Source organism: Perissodus microlepis, chromosome 13 (assembly GCF_051167445.1).
Source record: "Perissodus microlepis isolate ML-2025 ecotype Zambia chromosome 13, ASM5116744v1, whole genome shotgun sequence".
Classification (NCBI taxonomy): Eukaryota; Metazoa; Chordata; class Actinopteri; order Cichliformes; family Cichlidae; genus Perissodus; species Perissodus microlepis.
Genome location: NC_140473.1, coordinates 32,351,020 through 32,365,246, shown reverse-complemented (window position 1 = coordinate 32,365,246; position 14,227 = coordinate 32,351,020). Strand labels below are relative to the sequence as shown.

General features: G+C 39.3%; 2 long non-coding RNA genes across 6 annotated transcripts; one reads left to right on the top strand and one right to left on the bottom strand.

Annotated features, from left to right (window-relative positions):
- Positions 1-348: 348 nt before the first annotated feature.
- On the bottom strand, positions 349-5,376 carry LOC146375453 (uncharacterized). Of its 4 annotated transcripts, none has more exons than XR_014802100.1 (5): positions 4,720-5,376; positions 4,347-4,426; positions 3,161-3,272; positions 2,277-2,434; positions 349-1,843 (listed from the first exon to the last, which is right to left on the bottom strand). It is a non-coding gene; the product is annotated as an uncharacterized LOC146375453 (long non-coding RNA). The 4 variants fall into 4 exon arrangements; XR_014802098.1 differs by having other exon boundaries at positions 349-836; positions 1,786-1,843; positions 4,347-5,374; XR_014802097.1 differs by having other exon boundaries at positions 4,347-5,373.
- A 2,232-nt stretch (positions 5,377-7,608) lies between these two features.
- Positions 7,609-13,184, top strand: LOC146375452 (uncharacterized). Of its 2 annotated transcripts, XR_014802062.1 has the most exons (5): positions 7,609-9,186; positions 10,261-10,372; positions 11,099-11,256; positions 11,690-11,747; positions 12,697-13,184. It is a non-coding gene; the product is annotated as an uncharacterized LOC146375452 (long non-coding RNA). The 2 variants fall into 2 exon arrangements; XR_014802061.1 differs by lacking the exon at positions 7,609-9,186 and having other exon boundaries at positions 9,275-10,372.
- The last annotated feature ends 1,043 nt before the right edge of the window (positions 13,185-14,227 follow it).

The window sequence follows — 14,227 nt, the reverse complement described above, 5'->3', positions numbered from 1 at the left end:
CAAACACGTGAAATGATTTGCAAAGTGTTTAAGTGTTACAGCTGCAGAGAGCTATGGCGGTATCTTTGGAAGCTGTTTACATAGCTAATAATATACGATGTAACCATGGAGACAGTCAGTCACGTGAGCTAGCGGTGCATGTTTACTACAGTGAATAAGGTGACTGCGTGCACAGCGTCCACACGCTGCAGGGGGTAAAGACATTACTTCAATATTGTTTTATATTGATATATATTTGCCTTCTGTTGACCATCACCTCAGGTTCACCATTACAGTTTCAGCATACAGATGCACACTGTCTAAATATGAACACATTCAAAACTCATGTCTCAGAAATAAGCACAGCTGTTCATGTTTGTCATTAGAGTTTTATTTGTAAGAAAATTATGAACTTCATATTGTGCATCAAATAAAAGAACATTTCACAACTCTGAGTCAACAGAAACAGGTAACAGAAATGTCTCTAATGTAGACATGTACAGTGTAGTGTAAGCATTAAAAGATCATAAAGGAAACACTAACATTTATGTGAAACTAATTGTAATAAAAAAATGAACAGGTGGTTTATAGATGTAAAAGAAAGAATCTGAAAACAACACTTTTTTGGTCTAAGTGATCAAAGTAGAAAACAGAACTGATGTTCAAAAACAAACCGTAGCTGCACTAATATTACACATCTCCATTGTTGTGGTGAACAGACATGTTGCTTTTAAAACCACATGCAGTGTGTGACCGTGACTGTTCACTGAGACCATGAACGCCACTTCGCTGAAGCCTTCGCCTTCTTCTTCTTCTTCTAAATTGGAAGCAGAAGGAGCACGAGCTGCTTTGATCTACTGAAAGGAAAAAGCAGAACATCTGAGCTGAAACCAGTCAGCTGAAATCATTAAGACAGGAACAATCATTCAATGCAGTGTCTCAGGTGGCTTAGCCTGTTACAACTGTTGATACAAGCTAAATACGGTTAACACACAGTGTCAGGGAGCTCCAGTGTGGGAACTAGTGGCTTTAGGTTTGTAGTCATTTAACTTTCATCCATTCATTCATTTAATTCAGGAGGAAGAAATGTCAGGTTGATGCAGGCTGGCTACATGCATTTGGTCCCATGCTGTCTTTAACTAAATGACTTGGTTCATTTTATGGCTGGGCTGTATGTGGGGTTATATCATGTTATTTGGGCAGGAGTACCTGTCCTCTGTTAGACTTAGAAAGTTTCTCCATAAGTAGAGTTTCTAACTCTTCTAGCACATCTGTGGCTGACAGCTTTTTGGTGGCTCTTTTTACCCCACACTGGTTGTGAGTGTGTAAATAGCCCCACTAGTTCTTTTGGGTTGCAGTTAACTTGGGAGGAAGAGGTAGGTCTGCCATGACTAGATGAATAACAATGATCTGGGATACATAAATTTCATAATGCATGCATATATCTCTATAAACCTGGCCTGAGGGCTGCCATTTTTTACATTCAGTTATTTCTTTGTTGAATCTAAATAATGAATGTGTTACAGTTAAACTGACACTGATCAGTGTAAATGGCTCATTGGGACACAGAAACCTTTAAATTAAACCCTATCACCTGATATCGAGTGTCAAACAATATCAAAGCTGTAAAAGCTGTTTACAGTCAGAATTTATAAAACTATGATTGTAAATGAATTCAAACAAGTGAGCTTTTCTCTTTGTGCTGAATATCAACACTGTGATTTCTTAGACTGTAAGCTTTACTTTAGCACAACCAGTTGTAGAAGCTGCCACTCCAAATGTCTTTTGATAACAAGAAAAAAATACCTTTTCAGTCCACGGCCTGAAGTTCTTCTCTGACATCTTCTGCCATCAGCTTTGTCTGCTGGTTTGAAGACAATAAACCACAAAAAGATGATTTAGTCACTTTGTCTGCGTCATGCAGCTCGAATGTGTCGTGTAACGATGTTGAATAGCCGTCGTTATCCCTCTGCTGTGTCAGTAGGATTGTACTGTGCAGCATCTCATTGATATGTGAGGAATGCTAATGTAACACGATAACAGACGTCTGGTCTTACATCATTAAAACATAAAGGACAGGAGATATTTAGATATTTTTATATTTATATTACATTTTATAGCTGACGGATATTACTAAATAGATAGAATTTACTAAATAGCTGGATGAACATGAAAAATATGTCTATAATAACAAATGACCATGAGAGCCAGTAGAATTAATTCAACTGGACACTCAAAAGACGTCCTTAAATGCTCTTTAAGTGGCAGAACAAACGAACAAACAGTTAATTGCTTACTTGAGATGAAATCTGCTCAGCTACTTTGAAAACAGCTTCTAAGTGGTTCCTCCTTTAACAGGATGACTGCTCAGGGGTAAGGCCATCATGCAGTCCAGCAACCTTTATGGTTCTGCTTTGATTCACCAGGAACTATTAGGGAAACCTTCCAGCGCCTCCTGTGAAAGACACAGGCATAAACACACAAACATTTATTAACATGTTCCACAGTCTTCCAGTTTGATTTTCTCATCCTGTGGACAACAACGTACATGGATGCAGGTTTATTGTTAACTTTTGTAAGGTTTATTTAGTGAACATATCCAGCTGCAGCTCCACTGTGATCCTGAACTGGATAAGCACTTAAGAAAATGTGTCAATAAATGGACATACATCAACTTACTATATTTATCCAAACAGACGGGACCAATAATGCTTCACTGAGTTAGAGACTTTAACAGTCTCTTCTATGTAAGAATGTCTCGTGCTGATATACCTGCAAACTTGACAACAAAGGTTTTTCAGACTGCATGTAGCTGTCCTCTATGTCAGCTCACACATTTACATTCATGTCACACTTATTTCTGCTTTCCCATTTTATAATTCTTACTTACATTTTGATTAGATACCTTGAGTTTGTAAATGATCAGATTACATAATTGGAATACAATGTATCCAATTCAGGGTTGCGGGAGGATGAAGCCTATCCCAGCTGATACAGGACAAAGACAGGCTGCCAGTTTATTGCAGGGCTAACACAATATGTGTAACAGAAAATCCACTTAAATGTTTGATATTTCTTATAATAATCATAATTATGACTATTATTTAAAGGTTTCTTTATAAATACATTTTGATTTTTTATAACCTCTAAAATATAAACCTGAGCTGTTTCAGATTCTGACCTCTGACCTCAGTGACCTGGCTGTGTCCTCACTGCAGCTCCCTCTTGGAAGTACGTCTGCTTCTTGTCTACCCCCAGTGTTGACCGCCTGCCCTTGATATCACGTACTGTACCTGAGGAACAAAAAAGGACAAACACTTGCCTTCATTTAAGAAGTACATTCATACAGAGGTAATCTATGGAAACACACTAGTTCAACCTTTGGGAGAAATCAGTTCCTGTGAAACATTTCTGTAAATGAACATCATGTGGAGAATGAATGAAATGAGTTCTTCAGGTGACTCAGCAGTCCCACACTGACAAATGAAATCTAGTTAAACTATTAAGCATATTTGCTCTTCTGAAATCTGTGTTAAACAACAACAAACATAAATTAGTAACAAAAATACAGCTGAGTAGAGGCTTTACAAGCCACCAGCAGCCACAATGCTAAATTTTAATCTTCAAATGTTTCTGAGCCGTCTTCAACCTGCTTTTAACACATTAAAGTCCCACAGTCAATGCAGCCTGACTCAATCCTAGATGTTCAGCACACAGAGACACAGAGGTGCCGTTTAAACTTTAGTGTTAACCTGAGTCACTGATCATTTGCAGTATTACAGAGTCTGGCAGTCTTTGCATGATGTCCACGTCACTGTACGTTTCTAGCTGACTCTCAGGTGTGACAGGTGTGCCAGCAGGAAAGAGTAATAATAACCTGCATCCTGAGGTTTGTCATGCAGGATTAAAGGAGCCAGGCTTTGTTCACACAGCTAGGATTGTATTTTACACTGACCCTGGGTCAGTATAAGTATCATACAGTTTAAACGAAGCACTGAAACTTGCACATATTTATTACAGATGCACTGAAGCTAATCGAGATATTTGCTGTCAGTCTGTGGCTGCGATTAAACACTTTACTGGAAACTTTATTAACTAGTACCTTCATCAGTCATGACAGAAGCTAATATTTCTGTGCTAACATCGTTTAACCAGTAACAGCTTTCCTCCAATATAAGCTAACGTTTACACCGTAACTTTAAGCTAGCACCACAAAGACGGTAAAACACGTAATAATATCTACAAATGCATCTTAAAGCTGTTATATTAGCACTCGGTGTATTACTAAGATAACCACATTAACATTACTGACACTCGCTGACTTTTAATAGTCATTCTATAAATGCTGTCCGTTTAAATGGTCTTACCTGTACACACTGCATATCCACCGGATTCCAGCCAGAGTGGATTCTGGAGTCTTCCCACGCTCCTGTTAGTGATCCTCCATCTGGATGGATGAGAACAACCTTCTGAACAATCTAGCAGGAGATGGCCCATATCTATGGGACTGATTTGTGCTAATAACGCCCATTGTATGGACTGATAACAGCCGAAGCGGGTGAATAAAGTCACCCAGTAGCTAGCTGTGCCATTACCCAGCATACATCACTCCCTCCATAAATGCAATAAACGATAGAAAAGTATCGTTCTACCTGTTTTTCAGGTAGTTGTTTACATTATATAATTTATTGTGTTCCGTATACGTCACTACAATGTGATTTGGAAAATGTCTAAATATACCGACAACAGGCACTTCCGCAGCAATCTCTTCAATCGGAGGAGCCTTCACGTCAATTCCCGACGCGAGGGGGGTACCCTGCGCGTCCATAAGCGAAGCAGAGGGAGCCTGACCATGCGTCACACGTTTGACGAGTTGGGAGTGAGAACGTGTTGGACGATGACGTACACCTAAAAGAGCTCAAAATCAGAAAACGTTGCTCTAAAACATGTTGACATGGTAAATGAAAATGAACAATAATCAAAATTGATCATGCAAACTGAAAGACTACTTACTATGTTTCTCTTGTTACTTCATTAGCCTCAGTGTTCTCAGATCATTCTTTACATAAAAGCACCCAGTTGTCTTGCAAAGAATGTTTGGGATTAGTGAAATCACACACATTCAAAGATACTGGTAGTTATTGTTTCAAATGCCTATTTCATGACAACCAGGCTAAATTCATCGAAAGAGATGATGAAAGAGATTATCTGGATGCTGAAATGATTGTTAAAATACATTAGGCCAATAATAGTAGACCTGTGCTACATTTGTCCAGCTAGGCAACACATATTTCTGCATAAGAGATACATGAGACACCCTTTAAATAAGCAAATTTCATGTTTAAAACATGGAAATGCAGCCAAAATGGACCATACAATGGCCTCAGTGAACACATCAGCACATAAGTAGAGATGAGGAAACTCAATCACATTAGATATTAATATTACTATGAGTAAATTATATATATTATATATTCTGTTACATGGTTTAAAGAATACAATGTGATAATCAGACATGAGAACGTTGTTTCCAGTTATACAAATTTATTTTATTTCACTATTAAAGAAACCAATTATGTGAATAAAAGCTCACCACAAGAACATCTCCCAACCCAGTCTTACAAAGTTGCAGTTACAATAAAAACTGGGTATGGAACATGAACTGTTGGTGAGCTAAAAAACAATCCTGGTGCTGATGCTTGTCATTGAACGTTTTGGACAGAGCTCTTGATTGAAATGCCTACCGTTGTGTGTAGGCATTTCAGTCCAGATGTTATGGAGTTCAGTTCAGCTAAGATGTATTTCTAAAGCACCGGATCGCAAAAATAGCCGCTTCTCGGCTGTTTATATTGTAAGGTAAAGACCATACAATATAAGAGAGAAAACCCCCCAACAATCAGATGATCCCCTGTGAGCAAACCCTTGATGACAGTGTCTGTGAAGGTTATCAGTCATCAAGGCCATAGTAGTCTAAGGAGCTTGGAAAGAAAAGCGCCTGGACTTCTTTAAGTTAAAGAAGTCCAGGCGCTTTTCTCCAAGCTCCTTAGACTTGGTGACGGTGGGAAAGAAAAACTCCCTTTTAACAGGAAGAAACTTTCGGCAGAACCAGGCTCAGTGAGGGGCGGCCATCTGCCTCGACCGGTTGGGGGGGGGCACAGCTGTTATAACCCCTGACGCAGCATAGCTTCTAATTCTGAAAGATAGGTAAATACCTTAAACCTGCACTCTATGCAGGACACCAAGTGATGACACGACTTGCAGTACTATAGGAGTCTATGCAGAAACAGTTTTCTCTCTTGAATCTCTGTAATTTTTTTGCTACTGAGTGTCTGGGTGCAGTCACTCATTTTGGGCCAATTAAATCAAATGAATTGAACCTGCGTTAACCAGGTTTAATAGGGAGGGCCAAAGTCGTAGTTGTGCTAAATTTCCTCGAATTCTCCTCGGAGATTTTCGAGTAGCTTCCTTTGTTCTTGAAAGTTCTTTTCCATTTGTCTCATCGCTTCCCGTCCATTCCACATCTTTTTGGTAAGGTCACTAACCTTATTTTCTAAGGCCTTATTTTCTTGTTTGAGTATGTCAACTTGGACATCGTAGTTGTTTATCAGATTGTTATGTTCTTCCTGTGAAACTTTGGGAGTCTGAGCTTGGGTTTGCAACGCCATGTCTTCTGTTTTCAAGGCTTCCTGTACATCACACAGATTTTTCTTGACCTCTTCAAGCTCTCTTTTCAGTGCCTCAAATTCATGGCACAACAACTCCTTTTCTCTGTTGGTCACGTTAAAATCATGTTCGGAGTCTTTCTCAGTGGCTTTGAAGATCCGTGATTCTCCTTTCACACCCTCATCGTGTGGTTTCAGTTCTTTTTGAGAATCACCACTCCTTTTGGAAAGCTCCTGGAGGTCCTGTTCAAGAAGTTCGTTATGCCTCGATATGTCAATTTCACGTGCAACGCATTGGAGTTCCAGGGTCTGTCTGAGCTGTTCACTGTCCGTTGTTTTGTTGTCCTCATTCATGATCCTTTTTCTTTCTTCACTCTCTTGTAACTCTTTAAAGGCTGTGTTTGCCTGATGGAGTTTATTTTTACAAGCCTGTATTTCCTGTTGCATGTCATCTTTTTCCTTTTCAAAGTCCCTTTTCAGCTCACACATGCGTTTTATCGTCACATCATTTTCCTTTCTTAAAGACTGGTTGTCCTTTTCCATGTCTCCCACTTTTATAACCAAGCCTGTCTTGCTGCTTTGCAACTCTCTGATTTCTGCCTCCATTTCCTGCATCACCTCTTTCTGTTGCTGGATCTCTTTGGTTTTGGAGCTGTTTAAATCCTTTAGAATTTGGTTCCAATATTCCAGGTCTTGAATTTTGAAGTGAATTTTTTCATTCTCTAGTTGCAGGTCTCTTTTCCTCTTGTTTTTAGAGAACCCACTTCGTTTGAAGAGAACTTCAATGTTTTTTTGGAGAATTTTGTTCTCATTTATGAGCTCTCTTTTTTGCTCCTTAAGGTCGGCGTTCTCGACTTTAAGGTCACGTATGGTAGAGCTTTGTTGTTTGAGAGTTTTATTCTCATTTTTCAGCTCTTTGATTTGCTGGTTAAGTTTTTCGTTCTCTGCTCTCAGGTTGCACACAACAGGATTTGACAGACTCATATTTCAAATTGAAGTTGATGTTAAATCTCTGTACTAACTAAAAGATTTTTTAAAAATACGGTCAACTGTGTCAGAAACTGAAGTTTCGAGTAGTTTAACTGCCTAGTGAATTCTTCCACTATCTTTGAAAGACTGACAAGAATGAGAACCTTTCCCCTCTTTAAGGGTTTTAGTGTGCTGATGTCATAAAGAAGATCAGAGATCAAAGGGATTCTGGTGGAATGTCACTGTGTCTGGTCTGGGCAGTTCTGAATTGAATAATAACAAAATGCAGATTGATGGTAATTGTAACTGATAATGGTTACATGAATTATAAACACCCAATAAATATTATTTAGAAATCCAAACTGTGGTGGAGGTGTGGTCCCTGGCTCAGCCGCAGGGGAGGAGTGATGCAGTGAGCTCAAGGGGGCGGTGCCAGGGAGGCTGCAGGGACAGGTGGTGATGATCTTCCTAACGAGGTTTTCCTTTTTATATAGTCAAGCCGGAGACCAGAGTGAGCAGGAGCATGTGCAGAAGACCAACCGGAGAGTTGGTGAACAGGTTGGCAAACCATGAAAGCCATATGTGTGGTGCTTAAACAAACACTCGTCCAGAGTGATCAACATAACAGTGTGTCGGGTTGACTTTTATACAAACAAACCAAAAAGAACAAAAACATGTCATTGTGAAGCTTTGGCAAATACTAGATTGGTCAACTGATGTGCCGTAAGCATCTGTCAGGCTCTCTGACAGTTAGTTAGTGTTGCCTACAGTTAAAATATGTAATTGTGGTGAAGAGTTAGTATGATTTTACATAAATGGAATCCACATTTAGGAGCCCTTCAGTAAATCCAGGCCAAGCTAAGAAGATGAGCAATGGGAGAAAGACCAAGGACAGAACACATGGAGATGACTGACCAGCGAGCTTTTAATGCTTAAACCTCGTCAAAGTAACTTTTTGTTGTGACTAAATTGTAAAGAGGGATGTGTGTGTATAGAAAGATGGCTGTTAGAGTAGCAGATGTTTAATTTTGTCTAAATTCACTATTAATTCAACACGTTCTCACTCCCAACTCGTCAAACGTGTGACGCATGGTCAGGCTCCCTCTGCTTCGCTTATGGACGCGCAGGGTACCCCCCTCGCGTCGGGAATTGACGTGAAGGCTCCTCCGATTGAAGAGATTGCTGCGGAAGTGCCTGTTGTCGGTATATTTAGACATTTTCCAAATCACATTGTAGTGACGTATACGGAACACAATAAATTATATAATGTAAACAACTACCTGAAAAACAGGTAGAACGATACTTTTCTATCGTTTATTGCATTTATGGAGGGAGTGATGTATGCTGGGTAATGGCACAGCTAGCTACTGGGTGACTTTATTCACCCGCTTCGGCTGTTATCAGTCCATACAATGGGCGTTATTAGCACAAATCAGTCCCATAGATATGGGCCATCTCCTGCTAGATTGTTCAGAAGGTTGTTCTCATCCATCCAGATGGAGGATCACTAACAGGAGCGTGGGAAGACTCCAGAATCCACTCTGGCTGGAATCCGGTGGATATGCAGTGTGTACAGGTAAGACCATTTAAACGGACAGCATTTATAGAATGACTATTAAAAGTCAGCGAGTGTCAGTAATGTTAATGTGGTTATCTTAGTAATACACCGAGTGCTAATATAACAGCTTTAAGATGCATTTGTAGATATTTTTACGTGTTTTACCGTCTTTGTGGTGCTAGCTTAAAGTTACGGTGTAAACGTTAGCTTATATTGGAGGAAAGCTGTTACTGGTTAAACGATGTTAGCACAGAAATATTAGCTTCTGTCATGACTGATGAAGGTACTAGTTAATAAAGTTTCCAGTAAAGTGTTTAATCGCAGCCACAGACTGACAGCAAATATCTCGATTAGCTTCAGTGCATCTGTAATAAATATGTGCAAGTTTCAGTGCTTCGTTTAAACTGTATGATACTTATACTGACCCAGGGTCAGTGTAAAATACAATCCTAGCTGTGTGAACAAAGCCTGGCTCCTTTAATCCTGCATGACAAACCTCAGGATGCAGGTTATTATTACTCTTTCCTGCTGGCACACCTGTCACACCTGAGAGTCAGCTAGAAACGTACAGTGACGTGGACATCATGCAAAGACTGCCAGACTCTGTAATACCGCAAATGATCAGTGACTCAGGTTAACACTAAAGTTTAAACGGCACCTCTGTGTCTCTGTGTGCTGAACATCTAGGATTGAGTCAGGCTGCATTGACTGTGGGACTTTAATGTGTTAAAAGCAGGTTGAAGACGGCTCAGAAACATTTGAAGATTAAAATTTAGCATTGTGGCTGCTGGTGGCTTGTAAAGCCTCTACTCAGCTGTATTTTTGTTACTAATTTATGTTTGTTGTTGTTTAACACAGATTTCAGAAGAGCAAATATGCTTAATAGTTTAACTAGATTTCATTTGTCAGTGTGGGACTGCTGAGTCACCTGAAGAACTCATTTCATTCATTCTCCACATGATGTTCATTTACAGAAATGTTTCACAGGAACTGATTCCTCCCAAAGGTTGAACTAGTGTGTTTCCATAGATTACCTCTGTATGAATGTACTTCTTAAATGAAGGCAAGTGTTTGTCCTTTTTTGTTCCTCAGGTACAGTACGTGATATCAAGGGCAGGCGGTCAACACTGGGGGTAGACAAGAAGCAGACGTACTTCCAAGAGGGAGCTGCAGTGAGGACACAGCCAGGTCACTGAGGTCAGAGGTCAGAATCTGAAACAGCTCAGGTTTATATTTTAGAGGTTATAAAAAATCAAAATGTATTTATAAAGAAACCTTTAAATAATAGTCATAATTATGATTATTATAAGAAATATCAAACATTTAAGTGGATTTTCTGTTACACATATTGTGTTAGCCCTGCAATAAACTGGCAGCCTGTCTTTGTCCTGTATCAGCTGGGATAGGCTTCATCCTCCCGCAACCCTGAATTGGATACATTGTATTCCAATTATGTAATCTGATCATTTACAAACTCAAGGTATCTAATCAAAATGTAAGTAAGAATTATAAAATGGGAAAGCAGAAATAAGTGTGACATGAATGTAAATGTGTGAGCTGACATAGAGGACAGCTACATGCAGTCTGAAAAACCTTTGTTGTCAAGTTTGCAGGTATATCAGCACGAGACATTCTTACATAGAAGAGACTGTTAAAGTCTCTAACTCAGTGAAGCATTATTGGTCCCGTCTGTTTGGATAAATATAGTAAGTTGATGTATGTCCATTTATTGACACATTTTCTTAAGTGCTTATCCAGTTCAGGATCACAGTGGAGCTGCAGCTGGATATGTTCACTAAATAAACCTTACAAAAGTTAACAATAAACCTGCATCCATGTACGTTGTTGTCCACAGGATGAGAAAATCAAACTGGAAGACTGTGGAACATGTTAATAAATGTTTGTGTGTTTATGCCTGTGTCTTTCACAGGAGGCGCTGGAAGGTTTCCCTAATAGTTCCTGGTGAATCAAAGCAGAACCATAAAGGTTGCTGGACTGCATGATGGCCTTACCCCTGAGCAGTCATCCTGTTAAAGGAGGAACCACTTAGAAGCTGTTTTCAAAGTAGCTGAGCAGATTTCATCTCAAGTAAGCAATTAACTGTTTGTTCGTTTGTTCTGCCACTTAAAGAGCATTTAAGGACGTCTTTTGAGTGTCCAGTTGAATTAATTCTACTGGCTCTCATGGTCATTTGTTATTATAGACATATTTTTCATGTTCATCCAGCTATTTAGTAAATTCTATCTATTTAGTAATATCCGTCAGCTATAAAATGTAATATAAATATAAAAATATCTAAATATCTCCTGTCCTTTATGTTTTAATGATGTAAGACCAGACGTCTGTTATCGTGTTACATTAGCATTCCTCACATATCAATGAGATGCTGCACAGTACAATCCTACTGACACAGCAGAGGGATAACGACGGCTATTCAACATCGTTACACGACACATTCGAGCTGCATGACGCAGACAAAGTGACTAAATCATCTTTTTGTGGTTTATTGTCTTCAAACCAGCAGACAAAGCCGATGGCAGAAGATGTCAGAGAAGAACTTCAGGCCGTGGACTTAAAAGGTATTTTTTTCTTGTTATCAAAAGACATTTGGAGTGGCAGCTTCTACAACTGGTTGTGCTAAAGTAAAGCTTACAGTCTAAGAAATCACAGTGTTGATATTCAGCACAAAGAGAAAAGCTCACTTGTTTGAATTCATTTACAATCATAGTTTTATAAATTCTGACTGTAAACAGCTTTTACAGCTTTGATATTGTTTGACACTCGATATCAGGTGATAGGGTTTAATTTAAAGGTTTCTGTGTCCCAATGAGCCATTTACACTGATCAGTGTCAGTTTAACTGTAACACATTCATTATTTAGATTCAACAAAGAAATAAGTGAATGTAAAAAATGGCAGCCCTCAGGCCAGGTTTATAGAGATATATGCATGCATTATGAAATTTATGTATCCCAGATCATTGTTATTCATCTAGTCATGGCAGACCTACCTCTTCCTCCCAAGTTAACTGCAACCCAAAAGAACTAGTGGGGCTATTTACACACTCACAACCAGTGTGGGGTAAAAAGAGCCACCAAAAAGCTGTCAGCCACAGATGTGCTAGAAGAGTTAGAAACTCTACTTATGGAGAAACTTTCTAAGTCTAACAGAGGACAGGTACTCCTGCCCAAATAACATGATATAACCCCACATACAGCCCAGCCATAAAATGAACCAAGTCATTTAGTTAAAGACAGCATGGGACCAAATGCATGTAGCCAGCCTGCATCAACCTGACATTTCTTCCTCCTGAATTAAATGAATGAATGGATGAAAGTTAAATGACTACAAACCTAAAGCCACTAGTTCCCACACTGGAGCTCCCTGACACTGTGTGTTAACCGTATTTAGCTTGTATCAACAGTTGTAACAGGCTAAGCCACCTGAGACACTGCATTGAATGATTGTTCCTGTCTTAATGATTTCAGCTGACTGGTTTCAGCTCAGATGTTCTGCTTTTTCCTTTCAGTAGATCAAAGCAGCTCGTGCTCCTTCTGCTTCCAATTTAGAAGAAGAAGAAGAAGGTGAAGGCTTCAGCGAAGTGGCGTTCATGGTCTCAGTGAACAGTCACGGTCACACACTGCATGTGGTTTTAAAAGCAACATGTCTGTTCACCACAACAATGGAGATGTGTAATATTAGTGCAGCTACGGTTTGTTTTTGAACATCAGTTCTGTTTTCTACTTTGATCACTTAGACCAAAAAAGTGTTGTTTTCAGATTCTTTCTTTTACATCTATAAACCACCTGTTCATTTTTTTATTACAATTAGTTTCACATAAATGTTAGTGTTTCCTTTATGATCTTTTAATGCTTACACTACACTGTACATGTCTACATTAGAGACATTTCTGTTACCTGTTTCTGTTGACTCAGAGTTGTGAAATGTTCTTTTATTTGATGCACAATATGAAGTTCATAATTTTCTTACAAATAAAACTCTAATGACAAACATGAACAGCTGTGCTTATTTCTGAGACATGAGTTTTGAATGTGTTGATATTTAGACAGTGTGCATCTGTATGCTGAAACTGTAATGGTGAACCTGAGGTGATGGTCAACAGAAGGCAAATATATATCAATATAAAACAATATTGAAGTAATGTCTTTACCCTCTGCAGCGTGTGGACGCTGTGCACGCAATCACCTTATTCACTGTAGTAAACATGCACCGCTAGCTCACGTGACTGACTGTCTCCATGGTTACATCGTATATTATTAGCTATGGAAACAGCTTCCAAAGATACCGCCATAGCTCTCTGCAGCTGTAACACTTAAACACTTTGCAAATCATTTCACGTTTTTGATAGTTATGAAGACAGAATATGTTTTTAAGGTCATGCTAGGCGGTTGCTATGGTGGTTGCTGTGCACTTGGGTGGACCGCGTCCGATTCCTGTTATTAGCTGTCCGCCGTAGGAAGGCTGCGTTCCATTTACAAGTAGTGACAGTCTGCCGCAACTCGAACTCAAACCCCGCTTTGTTCTTTAATTATAGGCCTTTTATAGCCGTTCATGACACGCACACGCACACATAAAGCACTTTGCCTCACCATGAGAATGCAAGTTTACCTAACCTAACCTTAAAGTATCTGATATAGGATAGAAAAATGAAGCAACCAGAGATTTAATGATGAAGACTCTGGGTTCTGTAGTTCACGTTTTACAGTCCTGAATGACTCTTTGCATATGATTTATTGAAGAGGAGTTTAGAATGCACTTTACATTTAGACTGTTGCTGTTTCATTTTTTACATTGTTGCCGTGTTATGTCATGAATAAGGTTCACCTGCTGGGGGTTTGATGGATCAGCTGGACAATACAGTCAAAGACAGACTTCATTCATCATATGCAAGAATCCTAGTTGGATTTTTGTTGTCACTCATGTTTTTGAACCAAATATTGAAAACAATTCTGACAGACTGGATACCTGGTCAGGGTGTACATTACCTTGCACTCAAGCATCCCAGGACAGAGCCCTGCCCCACCATGAGCCTGGGTGGA